Source organism: Garra rufa, chromosome 1 (assembly GCF_049309525.1).
Source record: "Garra rufa chromosome 1, GarRuf1.0, whole genome shotgun sequence".
Classification (NCBI taxonomy): domain Eukaryota; kingdom Metazoa; phylum Chordata; class Actinopteri; order Cypriniformes; family Cyprinidae; genus Garra; species Garra rufa.
The window spans coordinates 97,685,413-97,706,657 of NC_133361.1; the positions used below are offsets into that span (position 1 = coordinate 97,685,413).

At 48.2% G+C, this 21,245-nt stretch overlaps 36 non-coding genes across 36 annotated transcripts; 8 read left to right on the plus strand and 28 right to left on the minus strand.

Annotated features, from left to right (window-relative positions):
• Positions 1 to 140: 140 nt before the first annotated feature.
• Positions 141 to 227, minus strand: trnay-gua (transfer RNA tyrosine (anticodon GUA)). Its single transcript is given in 2 exon segments — positions 141 to 176; positions 191 to 227. It is a non-coding gene; the product is annotated as a tRNA-Tyr (tRNA).
• Positions 228 to 873: 646 nt separating this feature from the next.
• Positions 874 to 945, minus strand: trnae-uuc (transfer RNA glutamic acid (anticodon UUC)). Its single transcript has one exon. It is a non-coding gene; the product is annotated as a tRNA-Glu (tRNA).
• Positions 946 to 1,280: 335 nt separating this feature from the next.
• trnar-acg (transfer RNA arginine (anticodon ACG)) lies at positions 1,281 to 1,353 on the minus strand. Its single transcript has one exon. It is a non-coding gene; the product is annotated as a tRNA-Arg (tRNA).
• A 116-nt stretch (positions 1,354 to 1,469) lies between these two features.
• On the plus strand, positions 1,470 to 1,541 carry trnae-cuc (transfer RNA glutamic acid (anticodon CUC)). The gene has a single exon. It is a non-coding gene; the product is annotated as a tRNA-Glu (tRNA).
• Positions 1,542 to 2,383: 842 nt separating this feature from the next.
• Positions 2,384 to 2,455, minus strand: trnae-uuc (transfer RNA glutamic acid (anticodon UUC)). The gene has a single exon. It is a non-coding gene; the product is annotated as a tRNA-Glu (tRNA).
• Positions 2,456 to 2,790: 335 nt separating this feature from the next.
• trnar-acg (transfer RNA arginine (anticodon ACG)) lies at positions 2,791 to 2,863 on the minus strand. The gene has a single exon. It is a non-coding gene; the product is annotated as a tRNA-Arg (tRNA).
• A 297-nt stretch (positions 2,864 to 3,160) lies between these two features.
• trnay-gua (transfer RNA tyrosine (anticodon GUA)) lies at positions 3,161 to 3,247 on the minus strand. The gene is given in 2 exon segments: positions 3,161 to 3,196; positions 3,211 to 3,247. It is a non-coding gene; the product is annotated as a tRNA-Tyr (tRNA).
• A 1,052-nt stretch (positions 3,248 to 4,299) lies between these two features.
• trnar-acg (transfer RNA arginine (anticodon ACG)) lies at positions 4,300 to 4,372 on the minus strand. The gene has a single exon. It is a non-coding gene; the product is annotated as a tRNA-Arg (tRNA).
• A 116-nt stretch (positions 4,373 to 4,488) lies between these two features.
• On the plus strand, positions 4,489 to 4,560 carry trnae-cuc (transfer RNA glutamic acid (anticodon CUC)). The gene has a single exon. It is a non-coding gene; the product is annotated as a tRNA-Glu (tRNA).
• Positions 4,561 to 4,669: 109 nt separating this feature from the next.
• Positions 4,670 to 4,756, minus strand: trnay-gua (transfer RNA tyrosine (anticodon GUA)). The gene is given in 2 exon segments: positions 4,670 to 4,705; positions 4,720 to 4,756. It is a non-coding gene; the product is annotated as a tRNA-Tyr (tRNA).
• Positions 4,757 to 5,325: 569 nt separating this feature from the next.
• On the minus strand, positions 5,326 to 5,397 carry trnae-uuc (transfer RNA glutamic acid (anticodon UUC)). Its single transcript has one exon. It is a non-coding gene; the product is annotated as a tRNA-Glu (tRNA).
• A 1,438-nt stretch (positions 5,398 to 6,835) lies between these two features.
• On the minus strand, positions 6,836 to 6,907 carry trnae-uuc (transfer RNA glutamic acid (anticodon UUC)). The gene has a single exon. It is a non-coding gene; the product is annotated as a tRNA-Glu (tRNA).
• A 335-nt stretch (positions 6,908 to 7,242) lies between these two features.
• trnar-acg (transfer RNA arginine (anticodon ACG)) lies at positions 7,243 to 7,315 on the minus strand. Its single transcript has one exon. It is a non-coding gene; the product is annotated as a tRNA-Arg (tRNA).
• A 116-nt stretch (positions 7,316 to 7,431) lies between these two features.
• On the plus strand, positions 7,432 to 7,503 carry trnae-cuc (transfer RNA glutamic acid (anticodon CUC)). The gene has a single exon. It is a non-coding gene; the product is annotated as a tRNA-Glu (tRNA).
• A 1,249-nt stretch (positions 7,504 to 8,752) lies between these two features.
• On the minus strand, positions 8,753 to 8,825 carry trnar-acg (transfer RNA arginine (anticodon ACG)). The gene has a single exon. It is a non-coding gene; the product is annotated as a tRNA-Arg (tRNA).
• A 116-nt stretch (positions 8,826 to 8,941) lies between these two features.
• trnae-cuc (transfer RNA glutamic acid (anticodon CUC)) lies at positions 8,942 to 9,013 on the plus strand. The gene has a single exon. It is a non-coding gene; the product is annotated as a tRNA-Glu (tRNA).
• Positions 9,014 to 9,122: 109 nt separating this feature from the next.
• Positions 9,123 to 9,209, minus strand: trnay-gua (transfer RNA tyrosine (anticodon GUA)). Its single transcript is given in 2 exon segments — positions 9,123 to 9,158; positions 9,173 to 9,209. It is a non-coding gene; the product is annotated as a tRNA-Tyr (tRNA).
• Positions 9,210 to 9,855: 646 nt separating this feature from the next.
• trnae-uuc (transfer RNA glutamic acid (anticodon UUC)) lies at positions 9,856 to 9,927 on the minus strand. The gene has a single exon. It is a non-coding gene; the product is annotated as a tRNA-Glu (tRNA).
• A 336-nt stretch (positions 9,928 to 10,263) lies between these two features.
• Positions 10,264 to 10,336, minus strand: trnar-acg (transfer RNA arginine (anticodon ACG)). The gene has a single exon. It is a non-coding gene; the product is annotated as a tRNA-Arg (tRNA).
• A 116-nt stretch (positions 10,337 to 10,452) lies between these two features.
• trnae-cuc (transfer RNA glutamic acid (anticodon CUC)) lies at positions 10,453 to 10,524 on the plus strand. Its single transcript has one exon. It is a non-coding gene; the product is annotated as a tRNA-Glu (tRNA).
• A 109-nt stretch (positions 10,525 to 10,633) lies between these two features.
• On the minus strand, positions 10,634 to 10,720 carry trnay-gua (transfer RNA tyrosine (anticodon GUA)). Its single transcript is given in 2 exon segments — positions 10,634 to 10,669; positions 10,684 to 10,720. It is a non-coding gene; the product is annotated as a tRNA-Tyr (tRNA).
• Positions 10,721 to 11,133: 413 nt separating this feature from the next.
• trnay-gua (transfer RNA tyrosine (anticodon GUA)) lies at positions 11,134 to 11,220 on the minus strand. The gene is given in 2 exon segments: positions 11,134 to 11,169; positions 11,184 to 11,220. It is a non-coding gene; the product is annotated as a tRNA-Tyr (tRNA).
• Positions 11,221 to 11,755: 535 nt separating this feature from the next.
• Positions 11,756 to 11,828, minus strand: trnar-acg (transfer RNA arginine (anticodon ACG)). The gene has a single exon. It is a non-coding gene; the product is annotated as a tRNA-Arg (tRNA).
• A 116-nt stretch (positions 11,829 to 11,944) lies between these two features.
• On the plus strand, positions 11,945 to 12,016 carry trnae-cuc (transfer RNA glutamic acid (anticodon CUC)). Its single transcript has one exon. It is a non-coding gene; the product is annotated as a tRNA-Glu (tRNA).
• Positions 12,017 to 12,125: 109 nt separating this feature from the next.
• On the minus strand, positions 12,126 to 12,212 carry trnay-gua (transfer RNA tyrosine (anticodon GUA)). Its single transcript is given in 2 exon segments — positions 12,126 to 12,161; positions 12,176 to 12,212. It is a non-coding gene; the product is annotated as a tRNA-Tyr (tRNA).
• A 535-nt stretch (positions 12,213 to 12,747) lies between these two features.
• On the minus strand, positions 12,748 to 12,820 carry trnar-acg (transfer RNA arginine (anticodon ACG)). The gene has a single exon. It is a non-coding gene; the product is annotated as a tRNA-Arg (tRNA).
• A 116-nt stretch (positions 12,821 to 12,936) lies between these two features.
• Positions 12,937 to 13,008, plus strand: trnae-cuc (transfer RNA glutamic acid (anticodon CUC)). Its single transcript has one exon. It is a non-coding gene; the product is annotated as a tRNA-Glu (tRNA).
• A 109-nt stretch (positions 13,009 to 13,117) lies between these two features.
• trnay-gua (transfer RNA tyrosine (anticodon GUA)) lies at positions 13,118 to 13,204 on the minus strand. Its single transcript is given in 2 exon segments — positions 13,118 to 13,153; positions 13,168 to 13,204. It is a non-coding gene; the product is annotated as a tRNA-Tyr (tRNA).
• A 413-nt stretch (positions 13,205 to 13,617) lies between these two features.
• trnay-gua (transfer RNA tyrosine (anticodon GUA)) lies at positions 13,618 to 13,704 on the minus strand. Its single transcript is given in 2 exon segments — positions 13,618 to 13,653; positions 13,668 to 13,704. It is a non-coding gene; the product is annotated as a tRNA-Tyr (tRNA).
• Positions 13,705 to 14,239: 535 nt separating this feature from the next.
• On the minus strand, positions 14,240 to 14,312 carry trnar-acg (transfer RNA arginine (anticodon ACG)). Its single transcript has one exon. It is a non-coding gene; the product is annotated as a tRNA-Arg (tRNA).
• A 116-nt stretch (positions 14,313 to 14,428) lies between these two features.
• trnae-cuc (transfer RNA glutamic acid (anticodon CUC)) lies at positions 14,429 to 14,500 on the plus strand. The gene has a single exon. It is a non-coding gene; the product is annotated as a tRNA-Glu (tRNA).
• Positions 14,501 to 14,609: 109 nt separating this feature from the next.
• On the minus strand, positions 14,610 to 14,696 carry trnay-gua (transfer RNA tyrosine (anticodon GUA)). Its single transcript is given in 2 exon segments — positions 14,610 to 14,645; positions 14,660 to 14,696. It is a non-coding gene; the product is annotated as a tRNA-Tyr (tRNA).
• A 646-nt stretch (positions 14,697 to 15,342) lies between these two features.
• Positions 15,343 to 15,414, minus strand: trnae-uuc (transfer RNA glutamic acid (anticodon UUC)). Its single transcript has one exon. It is a non-coding gene; the product is annotated as a tRNA-Glu (tRNA).
• A 2,501-nt stretch (positions 15,415 to 17,915) lies between these two features.
• Positions 17,916 to 17,987, minus strand: trnae-uuc (transfer RNA glutamic acid (anticodon UUC)). Its single transcript has one exon. It is a non-coding gene; the product is annotated as a tRNA-Glu (tRNA).
• A 606-nt stretch (positions 17,988 to 18,593) lies between these two features.
• trnae-uuc (transfer RNA glutamic acid (anticodon UUC)) lies at positions 18,594 to 18,665 on the minus strand. The gene has a single exon. It is a non-coding gene; the product is annotated as a tRNA-Glu (tRNA).
• Positions 18,666 to 19,825: 1,160 nt separating this feature from the next.
• trnae-uuc (transfer RNA glutamic acid (anticodon UUC)) lies at positions 19,826 to 19,897 on the minus strand. Its single transcript has one exon. It is a non-coding gene; the product is annotated as a tRNA-Glu (tRNA).
• Between the last annotated feature and the right edge of the window lie 1,348 nt (positions 19,898 to 21,245).

Below are 21,245 nucleotides of genomic sequence, written 5' to 3' on the forward strand. Positions count from 1 at the left end.
CGCGGCCCGGGTTCGATTCCCGGTCAGGGAAAGCTCTTTTGCCCCCCCTCCCCCCCAATGGCGGACTGTGAAATCAAGCTCTGTTGGGCGCTTTCAGAAGGCCGGCCCCCCCAAAAAAGGTGGGCACGTGAAAAACAACCTCCTTCGAGCCGGAGTCGAACCAGCGACCTAAGGATTGCCAACGCTCCTCCTACAGTCCTCCGCTCTACCAGCTGAGCTATCGAAGGCCCAGGTCTGTGGGGTCACAACCTCGGCGTATTAGGTTTCTGCAGCTCGACTGCTGGCCAAAAAACGGCTTTCGACGCAGGAAGACGTGTGGCCCTTTTTCGTAGAGGGAAGCACAGAGGAGCCCACCTTCCAATACCGGGAGTCGAACCCGGGCCACCTAGGTGAAAACCAGGAATCCTGGCGGTAGACCATATGGGAACTGGTCAGTGGAAGCCTTGTCCGGGTAAAAAAAAAGATTCCAAAAATACTCACGCCACGCATTCGAAAAAACAAGTGTGGTCTTGCATTGTGACCATTATCTCAAGGAAAAACAGCCTATCATCGGTCTGTCAAGGTACAGAAATGAAAAAATCATGAGATTAACAATGAAACTGAGACGCGGTTTTAACCGGGTAAGTTGCTGATTATTGGCTAGTTCGGATTTCATTTTGTGGGAACTGGTAAGCGGAAGCCTTGTCCGGGTAAAAAAAAAAGATTCCAAAAATACTCACGCCACGCAATCGAAAAAACAAGCGTGGTCTTGCATTGTAACCGTTATCTCCTGACCGGTAGCAAAGAGGAGCCCGCCTTCCCATACCGGGAGTCGAACCCAGGCCGCCTGGGTGAAAACCAGGAATCCTGACCGGTAGCAAAGAGGGGCCCGCCTTCCCATACCGGGAGTCGAACCTGGGCCGCCTGGGTGAAAACCAGGAATCCTGACCGCTAGACCATATGGGAAGTGGTCAGGGGAAGCCTTGTCTGGGTAAAAAAAAGATTCCAAAAATACTCACGCCACGCATTCGAAAAAACAAGTGTGGTCTTGCACTGTAACCATTATCTCAAGGAAAAACAGCCTGTCGCCGGTCCGTCAAGGTACAGAAATTAAAAAATCATGAGATTAACAATGAAACTGAGACGCGGTTTTAACCGGGTAAGTTGCTGATTATTGGCTAGTTTTGATTTCATTTCGTGTACAACTTTTTCTCAAAGCCGGGGTGGCACGTAGGAATAGGGCAACAATTCGACAAGCCTGTGACATCAAAACCAAACTGCATTACGCAAAAATCAGAGAGCGAGCCAGCCAGGAGTCGAACCTAGAATCTTCTGATCCGTAGTCAGACGCGTTATCCATTGCGCCACTGGCTCACCGCCTGGGGAACCTCGTGCTTGCAGCCCGACTCGTTGGTTTTCGACATGACAGAAGCCTGTATTGCTGTCTGCTTGTTCTCATGTTATTAGCAGGCCAGCATTTGATCGGCTCTTCCCTGGTGGTCTAGTGGTTAGGATTCGGCGCTCTCACCGCCGCGGCCCGGGTTCGATTCCCGGCCAGGGAAAGCTCTTTTGCCCCCCCTCCCCCCCAAGGGCGGACTGTGAAATCAAGCTCTGTTGGCTGCTTTCAGAAGGCCGGCCCCCCCAAAAAAGGTGGGCACGTGAAAAACAACCTCCTTCGAGCCGGAGTCGAACCAGCGAGCTAAGGATTGCCAACGCTCCTCCTACAGTCCTCCGCTCTGCCAGCTGAGCTATCGAAGGCGCAGGTCTGTGGGGTCACAACCTCGGCCTATTAGGTTTCTGCAGCTCGACTGCTGGCCAAAAAACGGCTTTCGACGCAGGAAGACGTGTGGCCCTTTTTCGTAGAGGGAAGCACAGAGGAGCCCACCTTCCAATACCGGGAGTCGAACCCGGGCCACCTAGGTGAAAACCAGGAATCCTGGCGGTAGACCATATGGGAACTGGTCAGTGGAAGCCTTGTCCGGGTAAAAAAAAAGATTCCAAAATTACTCACGCCACGCATTCGAAAAAACAAGTGTGGTCTTGCATTGTGACCATTATCTCAAGGAAAAACAGCCTATCATCGGTCTGTCAAGGTACAGAAATGAAAAAATCATGAGATTAACATTGAAACTGAGACGCGGTTTTAACCGGGTAAGTTGCTGATTATTGGCTAGTTCGGATTTCATTTTGTGGGAACTGGTCAGCGGAAGCCTTGTCCGGGTAAAAAAAAAAGATTCCAAAAATACTCACACCACGCAATCGAAAAAACAAGCGTGGTCTTGCATTGTAACCGTTATCTCCTGACCGGTAGCAAAGAGGAGCCCGCCTTCCCATACTGGGAGTCGAACCCAGGCCGCCTGGGTGAAAACCAGGAATCCTGACCGGTAGCAAAGAGGAGCCCGCCTTCCAATACCGGGAGTCGAACCCGGGCCACCTGGGTGAAAACCAGGAATCCTGACCGCTAGACCATATGGGAAGTGGTGGGGGGAGGCCTTGTCTGGGTAAAAAAAAGATTCCAAAAATACTCACGCGACGCATTTGAAAAAACAAGCGTGGTCTTGCATTGTAACCGTTATCTCAAGGATAAACAGCCTGTCGCCGGTCCGTCAAGGTACAGAAATTAAAAAATCATGAGATTAACAATGAAACTGAGACGCGGTTTTAACCGGGTAAGTTGCTGATTATTGGCTAGTTTTGATTTCATTTCGTGTACAACTTTTTCTCAAAGCCGGGGTGGCACGTAGGAATAGGGAAACAATTCGGCAAGCCTGTGACATCAAAACCAAACTGCATTACGCAAAAATCAGAGAGCGAGCCAGCCAGGAGTCGAACCTAGAATCTTCTGATCCGTAGTCAGACGCGTTATCCATTGCGCCACTGGCCCACCGCCTGGGGAACCTCGTGCTTGCAGCCCGACTCGTTGGTTTTCGACGTGACAGAAGCCTGTATTGCTGTCTGCTTGTTCTCATGTTATTAGCAGGCCAGCATTTGATCGGCTCTTCCCTGGTGGTCTAGTGGTTAGGATTTAGCGCTCTCACCGCCGCGGCCCGGGTTCGATTCCCGGTCAGGGAAAGCTCTTTTGCCCCCCCTCCCCCCCAATGGCGGACTGTGAAATCAAGCTCTGTTGGCTGCTTTCAGAAGGCCGGCCCCCCCAAAAAAGGTGGGCACGTGAAAAACAACCTCCTTCGAGCCGGAGTCGAACCAGCGACCTAAGGATTGCCAACGCTCCTCCTACAGTCCTCCGCTCTACCAGCTGAGCTATCGAAGGCGCAGGTCTGTGGGGTCACAACCTCGGCCTATTAGGTTTCTGCAGCTCGACTGCTGGCCAAAAAACGGCTTTCGACGCAGGAAGACGTGTGGCCCTTTTTCATAGAGGGAAGCACAGAGGAGCCCACCTTCCAATACCGGGAGTCGAACCCGGGCCACCTAGGTGAAAACCAGGAATCCTGGCGGTAGACCATATGGGAACTGGTCAGTGGAAGCCTTGTCCAGGTAAAAAAAAAGATTCCAAAAATACTCACGCCACGCATTCGAAAAAACAAGTGTGGTCTTGCATTGTGACCATTATCTCAAGGAAAAACAGCCTATCATCGGTCTGTCAAGGTACAGAAATGAAAAAATCATGAGATTAACAATGAAACTGAGACGCGGTTTTAACCGGGTAAGTTGCTGATTATTGGCTAGTTCGGATTTCATTTTGTGGGAACTGGTCAGCGGAAGCCTTGTCCGGGTAAAAAAAAAAGATTCCAAAAATACTCACGCCACGCAATCGAAAAAACAAGCGTGGTCTTGCATTGTAACCGTTATCTCCTGACCGGTAGCAAAGAGGAGCCCGCCTTCCCATACCGGGAGTCGAACCCAGGCCGCCTGGGTGAAAACCAGGAATCCTGACCGGTAGCAAAGAGGAGCCCGCCTTCCAATACCGGGAGTCAAACCCGAGCCACCTGGGTGAAAACCAGGAATCCTGACCGCTAGACCATATGGGAAGTGGTCAGGGGAAGCCTTGTCTGGGTAAAAAAAGATTCCAAAAATACTCACGCGACGCATTTGAAAAAACAAGCGTGGTCTTGCATTGTAACCGTTATCTCAAGGAAAAACAGCCTGTCGCCGGTCCGTCAAGGTACAGAAATTAAAAAATCATGAGATTAACAATGAAACTGAGACGCGGTTTTAACCGGGTAAGTTGCTGATTATTGGCTAGTTTTGATTTCATTTCGTGTACAACTTTTTCTCAAAGCCGGGGTGGCACGTAGGAATAGGGCAACAATTCGGCAAGCCTGTGACATCAAAACCAAACTGCATTACGCAAAAATCAGAGAGCGAACCAGCCAGGAGTCGAACCTAGAATCTTCTGATCCGTAGTCAGACGCGTTATCCATTGCGCCACTGGCCCACCGCCTGGGGAACCTCGTGCTTGCAGCCCGACTCGTTGGTTTTCGACGTGACAGAAGCCTGTATTGCTGTCTGCTTGTTCTCATGTTATTAGCAGGCCAGCATTTGATCGGCTCTTCCCTGGTGGTCTAGTGGTTAGGATTTGGCGCTCTCACCGCCGCGGCCCGGGTTCGATTCCCGGTCAGGGAAAGCTCTTTTGCCCCCCCTCCCCCCCAATGGCGGACTGTGAAATCAAGCTCTGTTGGCTGCTTTCAGAAGGCCGGCCCCCCCAAAAAAGGTGGGCACGTGAAAAACAACCTCCTTCGAGCCGGAGTCGAACCAGCGACCTAAGGATTGCCAACGCTCCTCCTACAGTCCTCCGCTCTACCAGCTGAGCTATCGAAGGCGCAGGTCTGTGGGGTCACAACCTCGGCCTATTAGGTTTCTGCAGCTCGACTGCTGGCCAAAAAACGGCTTTCGACGCAGGAAGACGTGTGGCCCTTTTTCATAGAGGGAAGCACAGAGGAGCCCACCTTCCAATACCGGGAGTCGAACCCGAGCCGCCTAGGTGAAAACCAGGAATCCTGGCAGTAGACCATATGGGAACTGGTCAGTGGAAGCCTTGTCCGGGTAAGAAAAAAGATTCCAAAAATACTCACGCCACGCATTCGAAAAAACAAGTGTGGTCTTGCATTGTGACCTTTATCTCAAGTTAAAACAGCCTATCGCCCGTCTGTCAAGGTACAGAAATGAAAAAATCATGAGATTAACAATGAAACTGAGACGCGGTTTTAACCGGGTAAGTTGCTGATTATTGGCTAGTTCGGATTTCATTTTGTGGGAACTGGTCAGCGGAAGCCTTGTCCGGGTAAAAAAAAAAGATTCCAAAAATACTCACGCCACGCAATCGAAAAAACAAGCGTGGTCTTGCATTGTAACCGTTATCTCCTGACCGGTAGCAAAGAGGAGCCCGCCTTCCAATACCGGGAGTCGAACCCGGGCCACCTGGGTGAAAACCAGGAATCCTGACCGCTAGACCATATGGGAAGTGGTCAGGGGAAGCCTTGTCTGGGTAAAAAAAGAGATTCCAAAAATACTCAAGCCACGCATTTGAAAAAACAAGCGTGGTCTTGCATTGTAACCGTTATCTCAAGGAAAAACAGCCTGTCGCCGGTCTGTCAAGGTACAGAAATGAAAAAATCATGAGATTAACAATGAAACTGAGATGCGGTTTTAACCGGGTAAGTTGCTGATTATTGGCTAGTTTTGATTTCATTTCGTGTACAACTTTTTCTCAAAGCCGGGGTGGCACGTAGGAATAGGGCAACAATTCGACAAGCCTGTGACATCAAAACCAAACTGCATTACGCAAAAATCAGAGAGCGAGCCAGCCAGGAGTCGAACCTAGAATCTTCTGATCCGTAGTCACATGCGTAATCCATTGCGCCACTGGCCCACCGCCTGGGGAACCTCGTGCTTGCAGCCCGACTCGTTGGTTTTCGACGTGACAGAAGCCTGTATTGCTGTCTGCTTGTTCTCATGATATTAGCAGGCCAGCATTAAATTGGCTCTTCCCTGGTGGTCTAGTGGTTAGGATTCGGCGCTCTCACCGCCGCGGCCCGGGTTCGATTCCCCGTCAGGGAAAGCTCTTTTGCCCCCCCTCCCCCCCAATGGCGGACTGTGAAATCAAGCTCTGTTGGCTGCTTTCAGAAGGCCGGCCCCCCCAAAAAGGTGGGCACGTGAAAAACAACCTCCTTCGAGCCGGAGTCGAACCAGCGAGCTAAGGATTGCCAATGCTCCTCCTACAGTCCTCCGCTCTGCCAGCTGAGCTATCGAAGGCGCAGGTCTGTGGGGTCACAACCTCAGCCTATTAGGTTTCTGCAGCTCGACTGCTGGCCAAAAAACGGCTTTCGACGCAGGAAGACGTGTGGCCCTTTTTCGTAGAGGGAAGCACAGAGGAGCCCACCTTCCAATACCGGGAGTCGAACCCGGGCCACCTAGGTGAAAACCAGGAATCCTGGCGGTAGACCATATGGGAACTGGTCAGTGGAAGCCTTGTCCGGGTAAAAAAAAAGATTCCAAAATTACTCACGCCACGCATTCGAAAAAACAAGTGTGGTCTTGCATTGTGACCATTATCTCAAGGAAAAACAGCCTATCATCGGTCTGTCAAGGTACAGAAATGAAAAAATCATGAGATTAACATTGAAACTGAGACGCGGTTTTAACCGGGTAAGTTGCTGATTATTGGCTAGTTCGGATTTCATTTTGTGGGAACTGGTCAGCGGAAGCCTTGTCCGGGTAAAAAAAAAAGATTCCAAAAATACTCACGCCACGCAATCGAAAAAACAAGCGTGGTCTTGCATTGTAACCGTTATCTCCTGACCGGTAGCAAAGAGGAGCCCGCCTTCCCATACCGGGAGTCGAACCCAGGCCGCCTGGGTGAAAACCAGGAATCCTGACCGGTAGCAAAGAGGAGCCCGCCTTCCAATACCGGGAGTCGAACCCGGGCCACCTGGGTGAAAACCAGGAATCCTGACCGCTAGACCATATGGGAAGTGGTCAGGGGAAGCCTTGTCTGGGTAAAAAAAAGATTCCAAAAATACTCACGCGACGCATTTGAAAAAACAAGCGTGGTCTTGCATTGTAACCGTTATCTCAAGGAAAAACAGCCTGTCGCCGGTCCGTCAAGGTACAGAAATTAAAAAATCATGAGATTAACAATGAAACTGAGACGCGGTTTTAACCGGGTAAGTTGCTGATTATTGGCTAGTTTTGATTTCATTTCGTGTACAACTTTTTCTCAAAGCCGGGGTGGCACGTAGGAATAGGGCAACAATTCGGCAAGCCTGTGACATCAAAACCAAACTGCATTACGCAAAAATCAGAGAGCGAGCCAGCCAGGAGTCGAACCTAGAATCTTCTGATCCGTAGTCAGACGCGTTATCCATTGCGCCACTGGCCCACCGCCTGGGGAATCTCGTGCTTGCAGCCCGACTCGTTGGTTTTCGACGTGACAGAAGCCTGTATTGCTGTCTGCTTGTTCTCATGTTATTAGCAGGCCAGCATTTGATCGGCTCTTCCCTGGTGGTCTAGTGGTTAGGATTCGGCGCTCTCACCGCCGCGGCCCGGGTTCGATTCCCGGTCAGGGAAAGCTCTTTTGCCCCCCCTCCCCCCCAATGGCGGACTGTGAAATCAAGCTCTGTTGGCTGCTTTCAGAAGGCCGGCCCCCCCAAAAAAGGTGGGCACGTGAAAAACAACCTCCTTCGAGCCGGAGTCAAACCAGCGACCTAAGGATTGCCAACGCTCCTCCTACAGTCCTCCGCTCTACCAGCTGAGCTATCGAAGGCGCAGGTCTGTGGGGTCACAACCTCGGCCTATTAGGTTTCTGCAGCTCGACTGCTGGCCAAAAAACGGCTTTCGACGCAGGAAGACGTGTGGCCCTTTTTCGTAGAGGGAAGCACAGAGGAGCCCACCTTCCAATACCGGGAGTCGAACCCGGGCCACCTAGGTGAAAACCAGGAATCCTGGCGGTAGACCATATGGGAACTGGTCAGTGGAAGCCTTGTCCAGGTAAAAAAAAAGATTTCAAAAATACTCACGCCACGCATTCGAAAAAAAAAGTGTGGTCTTGCATTGTGACCATTATCTCAAGGAAAAACAGCCTATCATCGGTCTGTCAAGGTACAGAAATGAAAAAATCATGAGATTAACAATGAAACTGAGACGCGGTTTTAACCGGGTAAGTTGCTGATTATTGGCTAGTTCGGATTTCATTTTGTGGGAACTGGTCAGCGGAAGCCTTGTCCGGGTAAAAAAAAAAGATTCCAAAAATACTCACGCCACGCAATCGAAAAAACAAGCGTGGTCTTGCATTGTAACCGTTATCTCCTGACCGGTAGCAAAGAGGAGCCCGCCTTCCCATACCGGGAGTCGAACCCAGGCCGCCTGGGTGAAAACCAGGAATCCTGACCGGTAGCAAAGAGGAGCCCGCCTTCCAATACCGGGAGTCAAACCCGAGCCACCTGGGTGAAAACCAGGAATCCTGACCGCTAGACCATATGGGAAGTGGTCAGGGGAAGCCTTGTCTGGGTAAAAAAAAGATTCCAAAAATACTCACGCGATGCATTTGAAAAAACAAGCGTGGTCTTGCATTGTAACCGTTATCTCAAGGAAAAACAGCCTGTCGCCGGTCCGTCAAGGTACAGAAATTAAAAAATCATGAGATTAACAATGAAACTGAGACGCGGTTTTAACCGGGTAAGTTGCTGATTATTGGCTAGTTTTGATTTCATTTCGTGTACAACTTTTTCTCAAAGCCGGGGTGGCACGTAGGAATAGGGCAACAATTCGGCAAGCCTGTGACATCAAAACCAAACTGCATTACGCAAAAATCAGAGAGCGAACCAGCCAGGAGTCGAACTTAGAATCTTCTGATCCGTAGTCAGACGCGTTATCCATTGCGCCACTGGCCCACCGCCTGGGGAACCTCGTGCTTGCAGCCCGACTCGTTGGTTTTCGACGTGACAGAAGCCTGTATTGCTGTCTGCTTGTTCTCATGTTATTAGCAGGCCAGCATTTGATCGGCTCTTCCCTGGTGGTCTAGTGGTTAGGATTTGGCGCTCTCACCGCCGCGGCCCGGGTTCGATTCCCGGTCAGGGAAAGCTCTTTTGCCCCCCCTCCCCCCCAATGGCGGACTGTGAAATCAAGCTCTGTTGGCTGCTTTCAGAAGGCCGGCCCCCCCAAAAAAGGTGGGCACGTGAAAAACAACCTCCTTCGAGCCGGAGTCGAACCAGCGACCTAAGGATTGCCAACGCTCCTCCTACAGTCCTCCGCTCTACCAGCTGAGCTATCGAAGGCGCAGGTCTGTGGGGTCACAACCTCGGCCTATTAGGTTTCTGCAGCTCGACTGCTGGCCAAAAAACGGCTTTCGACGCAGGAAGACGTGTGGCCCTTTTTCATAGAGGGAAGCACAGAGGAGCCCACCTTCCAATACCGGGAGTCGAACCCGAGCCACCTAGGTGAAAACCAGGAATCCTGGCGGTAGACCATATGGGAACTGGTCAGTGGAAGCCTTGTCCGGGTAAAAAAAAAGATTCCAAAAATACTCACGCCACGCATTCGAAAAAACAAGTGTGGTCTTGCATTGTGACCGTTATCTCAAGGAAAAACAGCCTATCGCCCGTCTGTCAAGGTACAGAAATGAAAAAATCATGAGATTAACAATGAAACTGAGACGCGGTTTTAACCGGGTAAGTTGCTGATTATTGGCTAGTTCGGATTTCATTTTGTGGGAACTGGTCAGCGGAAGCCTTGTCCGGGTAAAAAAAAAAGATTCCAAAAATACTCACGCCACGCAATCGAAAAAACAAGCGTGGTCTTGCATTGTAACCGTTATCTCCTGACCGGTGGCAAAGAGGAGCCCGCCTTCCCATACCGGGAGTCGAACCCAGGCCGCCTGGGTGAAAACCAGGAATCCTGACCGGTAGCAAAGAGGAGCCCGCCTTCCAATACCGGGAGTCGAACCCGGGCCACCTGGGTGAAAACCAGGAATCCTGACCGCTAGACCATATGGGAAGTGGTCAGGGGAAGCCTTGTCTGGGTAAAAAAAAAGATTCCAAAAATACTCAAGCCACGCATTTGAAAAAACAAGCGTGGTCTTGCATTGTAACCGTTATCTCAAGGAAAAACAGCCTGTCGCTGGTCTGTCAAGGTACAGAAATGAAAAAATCATGAGATTAACAATGAAACTGAGACGCGGTTTTAACCGGGTAAGTTGCTGATTATTGGCTAGTTTTGATTTCATTTCGTGTACAACTTTTTCTCAAAGCCGGGGTGGCACGTAGGAATAGGGCAACAATTCGACAAGCCTGTGACATCAAAACCAAACTGCATTACGCAAAAATCAGAGAGCGAGCCAGCCAGGAGTTGAACCTAGAATCTTCTGATCCGTAGTCAGACGCATTATCCATTGCGCCACTGGCTCACCGCCTGGGGATCCTCGTGCTTGCAGCCCGACTCGTTGGTTTTCGACGTGACAGAAGCCTGTATTGCTGTCTGCTTGTTCTCATGTTATTAGCAGGCCAGCATTTGATCGGCTCTTCCCTGGTGGTCTAGTGGTTAGGATTCGGCGCTCTCACCGCCGTGGCCCGGGTTCGATTCCCGGTCTGGGAAAACTCTTTTGCCCCCCCTCCCCCCCAATGACGGACTGTGAAATCAAGCTCTGTTGGCTGCTTTCAGAAGGCCGGCCCCCCCAAAAAAGGTGGGCACGTGAAAAACAACCTCCTTCGAGCCGGAGTCGAACCAGCGACCTAAGGATTGCCAACGCTCCTCCTACAGTCCTCCGCTCTACCAGCTGAGCTATCGAAGGCGCAGGTCTGTGGGGTCACAACCTCGGCCTATTAGGTTTCTGCAGCTCGACTGCTGGCCAAAAAACTGCTTTCGACGCAGGAAGACGTGTGGCCCTTTTTCGTAGAGGGAAGCACAGAGGAGCCCACCTTCCAATACCGGGAGTCGAACCCGGGCCACCTAGGTGAAAACCAGGAATCCTGGCGGTAGACCATATGGGAACTGGTCAGTGGAAGCCTTGTCCAGGTAAAAAAAAAGATTCCAAAAATACTCACGCCACGCATTCGAAAAAACAAGTGTGGTCTTGCATTGTGACCATTATCTCAAGGAAAAACAGTTTCACTCCCCCCCAATGGCGGACTGTGAAATCAAGCTCTGTTGGCTGCTTTCAGAAGGCCGGCCCCCCCAAAAAAGGTGGGCACGTGAAAAACAACCTCCTTCGAGCCGGAGTCGAACCAGCGACCTAAGGATTGCCAACGCTCCTCCTACAGTCCTCCGCTCTACCAGCTGAGCTATCGAAGGCGCAGGTCTGTGGGGTCACAACCTCGGCCTATTAGGTTTCTGCAGCTCGACTGCTGGCCAAAAAACGGCTTTCGACGCAGGAAGACGTGTGGCCCTTTTTCATAGAGGGAAGCACAGAGGAGCCCACCTTCCAATACCGGGAGTCGAACCCGAGCCACCTAGGTGAAAACCAGGAATCCTGGCGGTAGACCATATGGGAACTGGTCAGTGGAAGCCTTGTCCGGGTAAAAAAAAAGATTCCAAAAATACTCACGCCACGCATTCGAAAAAACAAGTGTGGTCTTGCATTGTGACCGTTATCTCAAGGAAAAACAGCCTATCGCCCGTCTGTCAAGGTACAGAAATGAAAAAATCATGAGATTAACAATGAAACTGAGACGCGGTTTTAACCGGGTAAGTTGCTGATTATTGGCTAGTTTTGATTCCATTTCGTGTACAACTTTTTCTCAAAGCCGGGGTGGCACGTAGGAATAGGGCAACAATTCGACAAGCCTGTGACATCAAAACCAAACTGCATTACGCAAAAATCAGAGAGCGAGCCAGCCAGGAGTTGAACCTAGAATCTTCTGATCCGTAGTCAGACGCGTTATCCATTGCGCCACTGGCTCACCGCCTGGGGATCCTCGTGCTTGCAGCCCGACTCGTTGGTTTTCGACGTGACAGAAGCCTGTATTGCTGTCTGCTTGTTCTCATGTTATTAGCAGGCCAGCATTTGATCGGCTCTTCCCTGGTGGTCTAGTGGTTAGGATTCGGCGCTCTCACCGCCGTGGCCCGGGTTCGATTCCCGGTCTGGGAAAACTCTTTTGCCCCCCCTCCCCCCCAATGGCGGACTGTGAAATCAAGCTCTGTTGGCTGCTTTCAGAAGGCCGGCCCCCCCAAAAAAGGTGGGCACGTGAAAAACAACCTCCTTCGAGCCGGAGTCGAACCAGCGACCTAAGGATTGCCAACGCTCCTCCTACAGTCCTCCGCTCTACCAGCTGAGCTATCGAAGGCGCAGGTCTGTGGGGTCACAACCTCGGCCTATTAGGTTTCTGCAGCTCGACTGCTGGCCAAAAAACGGCTTTCGACGCAGGAAGACGTGTGGCCCTTTTTCATAGAGGGAAGCACAGAGGAGCCCACCTTCCAATACCGGGAGTCGAACCCGAGCCACCTAGGTGAAAACCAGGAATCCTGGCGGTAGACCATATGGGAACTGGTCAGTGGAAGCCTTGTCCGGGTAAAAAAAAAGATTCCAAAAATACTCACGCCACGCATTCGAAAAAACAAGTGTGGTCTTGCATTGTGACCGTTATCTCAAGGAAAAACAGCCTATCACCCGTCTGTCAAGGTACAGAAATGAAAAAATCATGAGATTAACAATGAAACTGAGACGCGGTTTTAACCGGGTAAGTTGCTGATTATTGGCTAGTTCGGATTTCATTTCGTGTACAACTTTTTCTCAAAGCCGGGGTGGCACGTAGGAATAGGGCAACAATTCGACAAGCCTGTGACATCAAAACCAAACTGCATTACGCAAAAATCAGAGAGCGAGCCAGCCAGGAGTTGAACCTAGAATCTTCTGATCCGTAGTCAGACGCATTATCCATTGCGCCACTGGCTCACCGCCTGGGGATCCTCGTGCTTGCAGCCCGACTCGTTGGTTTTCGACGTGACAGAAGCCTGTATTGCTGTCTGCTTGTTCTCATGTTATTAGCAGGCCAGCATTTGATCGGCTCTTCCCTGGTGGTCTAGTGGTTAGGATTCGGCGCTCTCACCGCCGTGGCCCGGGTTCGATTCCCGGTCTGGGAAAACTCTTTTGCCCCCCCTCCCCCCCAATGACGGACTGTGAAATCAAGCTCTGTTGGCTGCTTTCAGAAGGCCGGCCCCCCCAAAAAAGGTGGGCACGTGAAAAACAACCTCCTTCGAGCCGGAGTCGAACCAGCGACCTAAGGATTGCCAACGCTCCTCCTACAGTCCTCCGCTCTACCAGCTGAGCTATCGAAGGCGCAGGTCTGTGGGGTCACAACCTCGGCCTATTAGGTTTCTGCAGCTCGACTGCTGGCCAAAAAACTGCTTTCGACGCAGGAAGACGTGTGGCCCTTTTTCGTAGAGGGAAGCACAGAGGAGCCCACCTTCCAATACCGGGAGTCGAACCCGGGCCACCTAGGTGAAAACCAGGAATCCTGGCGGTAGACCATATGGGAACTGGTCAGTGGAAGCCTTGTCCAGGTAAAAAAAAAGATTCCAAAAATACTCACGCCACGCATTCGAAAAAACAAGTGTGGTCTTGCATTGTGACCATTATCTCAAGGAAAAACAGTTTCACTCCCCCCCAATGGCGGACTGTGAAATCAAGCTCTGTTGGCTGCTTTCAGAAGGCCGGCCCCCCCAAAAAAGGTGGGCACGTGAAAAACAACCTCCTTCGAGCCGGAGTCGAACCAGCGACCTAAGGATTGCCAACGCTCCTCCTACAGTCCTCCGCTCTACCAGCTGAGCTATCGAAGGCGCAGGTCTGTGGGGTCACAACCTCGGCCTATTAGGTTTCTGCAGCTCGACTGCTGGCCAAAAAACGGCTTTCGACGCAGGAAGACGTGTGGCCCTTTTTCATAGAGGGAAGCACAGAGGAGCCCACCTTCCAATACCGGGAGTCGAACCCGAGCCACCTAGGTGAAAACCAGGAATCCTGGCGGTAGACCATATGGGAACTGGTCAGTGGAAGCCTTGTCCGGGTAAAAAAAAAGATTCCAAAAATACTCACGCCACGCATTCGAAAAAACAAGTGTGGTCTTGCATTGTGACCGTTATCTCAAGGAAAAACAGCCTATCGCCCGTCTGTCAAGGTACAGAAATGAAAAAATCATGAGATTAACAATGAAACTGAGACGCGGTTTTAACCGGGTAAGTTGCTGATTATTGGCTAGTTTTGATTCCATTTCGTGTACAACTTTTTCTCAAAGCCGGGGTGGCACGTAGGAATAGGGCAACAATTCGACAAGCCTGTGACATCAAAACCAAACTGCATTACGCAAAAATCAGAGAGCGAGCCAGCCAGGAGTTGAACCTAGAATCTTCTGATCCGTAGTCAGACGCGTTATCCATTGCGCCACTGGCTCACCGCCTGGGGATCCTCGTGCTTGCAGCCCGACTCGTTGGTTTTCGACGTGACAGAAGCCTGTATTGCTGTCTGCTTGTTCTCATGTTATTAGCAGGCCAGCATTTGATCGGCTCTTCCCTGGTGGTCTAGTGGTTAGGATTCGGCGCTCTCACCGCCGTGGCCCGGGTTCGATTCCCGGTCTGGGAAAACTCTTTTGCCCCCCCTCCCCCCCAATGGCGGACTGTGAAATCAAGCTCTGTTGGCTGCTTTCAGAAGGCCGGCCCCCCCAAAAAAGGTGGGCACGTGAAAAACAACCTCCTTCGAGCCGGAGTCGAACCAGCGACCTAAGGATTGCCAACGCTCCTCCTACAGTCCTCCGCTCTACCAGCTGAGCTATCGAAGGCGCAGGTCTGTGGGGTCACAACCTCGGCCTATTAGGTTTCTGCAGCTCGACTGCTGGCCAAAAAACGGCTTTCGACGCAGGAAGACGTGTGGCCCTTTTTCATAGAGGGAAGCACAGAGGAGCCCACCTTCCAATACCGGGAGTCGAACCCGAGCCACCTAGGTGAAAACCAGGAATCCTGGCGGTAGACCATATGGGAACTGGTCAGTGGAAGCCTTGTCCGGGTAAAAAAAAAGATTCCAAAAATACTCACGCCACGCATTCGAAAAAACAAGTGTGGTCTTGCATTGTGACCGTTATCTCAAGGAAAAACAGCCTATCACCCGTCTGTCAAGGTACAGAAATGAAAAAATCATGAGATTAACAATGAAACTGAGACGCGGTTTTAACCGGGTAAGTTGCTGATTATTGGCTAGTTCGGATTTCATTTTGTGGGAACTGGTCAGCGGAAGCCTTGTCCGGGTAAAAAAAAAAGATTCCAAAAATACTCACGCCACGCAATCGAAAAAACAAGCGTGGTCTTGCATTGTAACCGTTATCTCCTGACCGGTGGCAAAGAGGAGCCCGCCTTCCCATACCGGGAGTCGAACCCAGGCCGCCTGGGTGAAAACCAGGAATCCTGACCGGTAGCAAAGAGGAGCCCGCCTTCCAATACCGGGAGTCGAACCCGGGCCACCTGGGTGAAAACCAGGAATCCTGACCGCTAGACCATATGGGAAGTGGTCAGGGGAAGCCTTGTCCGGGTAAAAAAAAAGATTCCAAAAATACTCACGCCACGCATTTAAAAAACAAGCGTGGTCTTGCATTGTAACCGTTATCTCAAGGAAAAACAGCCTATCGCCGGTCTGTCAAGGTACAGAAATGAAAAAATCATGAGATTAACAATGAAACTGAGACGCGGTTTTAACCCCCTGGGGCCGACGGTCACGCCGGCGTGACCAACCTACTTTTTTTAAGATCAGAGCAAAAGACACTAAAAATGCTCTGTCGGTTTAAGTCATACACATTAGAGATATACATCAATGGAAACTGTAAAGCGTGTACTTTTATTTGTGCACACTCACAAGAACAGCAGAAAGTTGTGTTTTTTTATTTAGAATAAAGAAAACAAACAGGGTGATTTCTGTTTTCTCTGTCTCCGTGAACTGCTTTTAGAAATGCGTCACTTATATCATTCAAACACGGTGAATATTTAGCACACAAACATAAAAGTGGTATCTACTGAAAGCTTGAGATTTATGCTTTTAAACGAAGTAAGTTTTATCAAAAACAAATAATCTGTGATAAATTAATCTATATGAAACAAAGGAGATGTCTAGTCTATCCAGTTCCAACTAATTATCTCTAATGTGACCGCGCCCACTATCGAAATCTTTTGCCATGCAAATTAGCCATGTGCTACTAGCTCGGCAAGGACCGGAGTATCTGTACGTGAGGAAACTCCCACATCACCGCAACAAAGCAACATGACTTCAAGTTCATCTTGGTTAAAGTTTGTTACTGAATGAAGATATGCAGTGAGGAATAAGACTTATATTTACCTCAATCCTAAGAAGGACGCGATGCGACGCAAACCCAGCAGGAGGAGACATTTATATGAGTAAGTCTTACTTTCATTTTCCTATTAGCTTTCGCTGTTATTTACAAAACATGTACACATTTTACTAGTTAGGCTTATTCCAAACTAAAATTCCTGACTTTATCAAATGAAACATTATGAAGTACGTTTGATTGCATTGCATCTCTTACAATGGCAGGATATTTATAATGTTCTAGAAAAACGATGTGATTATGACTGTGAGATGCAAATGACGATATCTTTATGAATGTAGAATCATACTTTATTTATTTATTTTATTGTATAACAGTGTAAAAGTAATATGAGTGCTTACACTGAATGTCTGTTTACATCACGTTTATTAGTAATATAGTGCTAAACGATAATTATTAGTTTCTTAGATATTCTAGAGTATAGACTGTATTCTGACAGATGATCCTGATATGATTTTTGGTTTGTTTTGTTTTTGTAGTGATCTCAAACCTGCTCAAAAGATGAATCCTGCCCTCTTTCCCATGAGTCCCTTCAAACTGTTTTCCTCTGAGAGCACTAGAAACTTGAGATATTCAACTACACTGATATTCTAGTGTAAAACAAGTTTTTGACTTTTTTTGTATTTTTTTAAGGGCACACAAAGTTTTCAGAAATGCCACAAAGTCTGTGCACATCTGTGTGGTAAGATGAGGGAGCTCAATAATGTGTCTTGGACCTTCATTATGTATGTTTTGTTTATACAGTGATAGTAAATAAAAATAATCTAAAACTCCATTCTCTGAATCTTCTCACATTGTTTCCTTACCTGCTATAGTCAAGTCAGTCATTGATGGGGCCATTAGGGAGGGCTCTTTTGTCTCTCAGGTGTGAATTGCTAAATATTCATGGGTCATTGCCACACCTATGAATAATCCCTTTCGATCATAAAACATGTTTTATAAAATTTAAATCAATATATTGTTTTCTCTGAACGAGTGAACGAGATGATTTTCACATCATTTGGTTGAAAAAATTCTAGCCTACGACATCCAATTATCTAAAGTCTTGTAAAGAAATGTCCTGTATGTGCTTCATGGCCTTATTTCAGTGACTTCAAAACTTTAGATTTTCAATAACCACGCATAAACATAGTTTTCTCAAAAATACAAACATGCACATTAATGTTGCTTGCATATTATTGTAGCCCAATATGTGCTGATTACAATGTAATCTGACTTTAACCATTCATATGTTTTTAAGATACTGAAAAAAGCACAAATGTCAGGGCATGTCAAAACTTCTTCAGGGCCCCAAAACACCTCAGGCCCCAGAGGGTTAACCGAAAGAAAAAAAAGATTACAAAAATACTCACGCCACGCATTTGAAAAAACAAGCGTGGTCTTGCATTGTAACCGTTATCTCAAGGAAAAACAGCCTATCGCCGGTCTGTCAAGGTACAGAAATGAAAAAATCATGAGATTAACAATGAAACTGAGACGCGGTTTTAACCGGGTAAGTTGCTGATTATTGGCTAGTTCGGATTTCATTTCGTGGGAACTGGTCAGCGGAAGCCTTGTCCGGGTAAAAAAAAAAGATTCCAAAAATACTCACGCCACGCATTCGAAAAAACAAGCGTGGTCTTGCATTGTAACCGTTATCTCCTGACCGGTAGCAAAGAGGAGCCCGCCTTCCCATACCGGGAGTCGAACCCGGGCCGCCTGGGTGAAAACCAGGAATCCTGACCGCTAGACCATATGTGAACTGGTCAGCGGAAGCCTTGTCCGGGTAAAAAAAAGATTCCAAAAATACTCACCCCACGCATTTGAAAAAACAAGCGTGGTCTTGCATTGTAACCGTTACCTCAAGGAAAAACAGCCTATCACCGGTCTGTCAAGGTACAGAAATGAAAAAATCATGAGATTAACAATGAAACTGAGACGCGGTTTTAACCGGGTAAGTTGCTGATTATTGGCTAGTTCGGATTTCATTTCGTGGGAACAGGACAGCGGAAGCCTTGTCCGGGTAAAAAAAAAGATTACAAAAATACTCACGCCACGCATTCGAAAAAACAAGCGTGGTCTTGCATTGTAACCGTTATCTCAAGGAAAAACAGCCTATCGCCGGTCTGTCAAGGTATAGAAATGAAAAAATCATGAGATTAACAATGAAACTGAGACGCGTTTTTAACCGGATAAGTTGCTGATTATTGGCTAGTTCGGATTTCATTTTGTGGGAACTGGTCAGCGGAAGCCTTGTCCGGGTAAAAAAAAAGATTCCAAAAATACTCACGCCACGCATTCGAAAAAACAAGTGTGGTCTTGCATTGTAACCGTTATCTCCTGACCGGTAGCAAAGAGGAGCCCGCCTTCCCATACCGGGAGTCGAACCCGGGCCGCCTGGGTGAAAACCAGGAATCCTGACCGCTAGACCATAAGGGAACTGGTCAGCGGAAGCCTTTTCCTGGTAAAAAAAGGATTCCAAAAATACTCACGCCACGCATTTGAAAAAACAAGCATGGTCTTACATTGTAACCGTTATCTCGAGGAAAAACAGCCTATCGCCGGTCTGTCAAGGTACAGAAATGAAAAAATCATGAGATTAACGATGAAACTGAGACACGCTTTTAACCGGGTAAGTTGCTGATTTTTGGCTAGTTCGGATTTAATTTCGTGTCCAACTTTTCCTCAGAGTCCGGGTGGCACGTAGGAATAGGGCAACATTTCGGCAAGCCCGTGACATCAAAACCATACTACATCATGCAAAAAGCAGAGAGCGAGCCAGCCAGGAGTCGAACCTAGAATCTTCTGATCCGTAGTCAGACACGTGATCCATTGCGCCACTGGCCCACCGTCTAGGATACCTCGTGCTTGCGCCCGACTTGTTGGTTTTCGACGTGACAGAAGCATGTATTGCTGTCTGCTTGTTCTCATTTTATTAGCCGGCCCGCGTTAGATATGCTCTTCCCTGTTGGTCTAGTGGTTAGGATTCGGCACTCTCACCGCCGCGGCCCGGGTTCGATTCCCGGTCAGGCAATGCGCTTTTTTCCCCCTCCCCCCAACGGCGAACTGTGAAATCAAGCTCTGTTGGTCGCTTTCAGATGCCCCCCCCCAAAAAAAAAAGGTGGGCACGTGAAAAACTACCTCCTTCGAGCCGGAGTCAAACCAGCGACCTAAGGATGTCCAACTCTCCTGCCTACAGTCCTCTGCTCTACCAGCTGAGCTATCGAAGGTACGGGTCTGTGAGGTCCCAACCTCGGCCTATTAAAAATTTGGATTAGGCGGCGATCACACCGAATTCGTTTTTGCCGTTGGAGGCGCCTGTTTTGAATGGTTTTCCGCTGGCAGTGAGCGCTCTGCGCTCTGTTTATGCGCCCCCGGCACCTCACGTTTTTGCGCCTGAAGTTGAAAAAAAAAAATCAACTCTGAGCGGAAAAATGCCCAACCTCAGCTCTACCAGCTGAGCTATCGAAGGCACGGATCTGTGAGGTCCCAACCTCGGCCTATTATATTTCTGCAGCTCGACTGCTGGCCAAAAAATGGCTTTCGACGCAGAAAGACTTGCGGACCGTTTTGAAGAGGGAAGCAAAGAAAAGCCCGCCTTCCAATACCGGGAGTCGAACCCGGGCTGCCTGGGTGAAAACCAGGAATCCTGACCGCTAGACCATAGCGGAACTGGTCAGTGAAAGCCTTGTCCGTGTAAAAAAAAAAAGATTTTAAACTGCATTACGCAAAAATTTGGATTAGGCGGCGATCACACCGAACGCGTTTTTGGCGTTGGAGGCACCTGTTTTGAATGGTTTTCTGTTGGCAGTGAGCGCTCTGCGCGCTGTTTATGCGCCCCCGGCGCCTCACGTTTTTCCAGGAGCGCTCTGAGCGCCTGAAGTGGAAAAAAAAAAATCAACTCTGAGCGCAAAAATGCCCAGCGTCATTCGCGTTCTTTTCCATTGTCCAATCGATTGAATGGAGAGGCGGGTCTTCTGTTGTGGTGACGAAAGTTTACCGTTGCTTAAAGTAATTGATGTCTTTGTTGATTACTTAACAACACTCTGAAACACCCCCCAACTTTCACTGTAAAACACCTGTGACAAAATCTCACTGACAGAAAACCTTTGCGTAGAGGCCATTTTCGACTGAGAGAGCAATTCAATTGACAGTGGTTCTCGCAATACTACAGGTATGGTTGTGTTAGTTTTTTTTAATTTTTTTTATTATACTTAACATATAAAATTATAGTGTATATTATAAAATCATAGCAAGCAAGGAGTCGAACCTAGAATCTTCTGTTCCGTAGTCAGACGCGTTATCCATTTTTTTTTTTATTAAGAAATTTCAAACATTAAAAATACAATAAAAGTAAAAGTTTTTCATAAACAAAACATTTTCACTGCACATTCCTTATACATACATTCATAATTCCAGAATCTTCTGTCAGTTTCCACATCAAATCTTTTAAGGCACAACAAACGTGGAAAAAAAAACTGTTATTGTAAACCCAAATAATTTAATCAGAAAATAAATACAATCATTTTCACATTTAATCGTTTTCACGTTCTGGCAGCGTCCACAAAAGATCCTTTAAAACTTGATAAACTTGAGGTATAAAATTCATTCAATCTGTTTTCACATTTAAAATACCCATGCAGTGTTTTAATGTACAGTTCTGTTTTTCTTTTAAACAAAGTCCAAACATCTAAAACCACTTTTTCTTTTTTAGCCACATTTCTTCTTTCCCATATTGCACTTTTCATTAAACTTATCCATAAGTTTATTAACTTTTTGTTTTTTCCCTTCTTTTCCCATCCAAACATCATCACTCTGTCCCATTCCATTACATTTTCGTCCCACCCCTCTGTTAAACCTTTAACCACTTCTTTACATTTCTTTAAAAATCCCTCCAATTCTTTACAGTATAAAAACATGTGTAAAATCCATTCCACTTCTTTTTGGCACACTTTACAAACAGCAGTTTGTTCTCTTTCAATCTTATATAAAACAGAGTCAGTGAAAATCACTTTATGT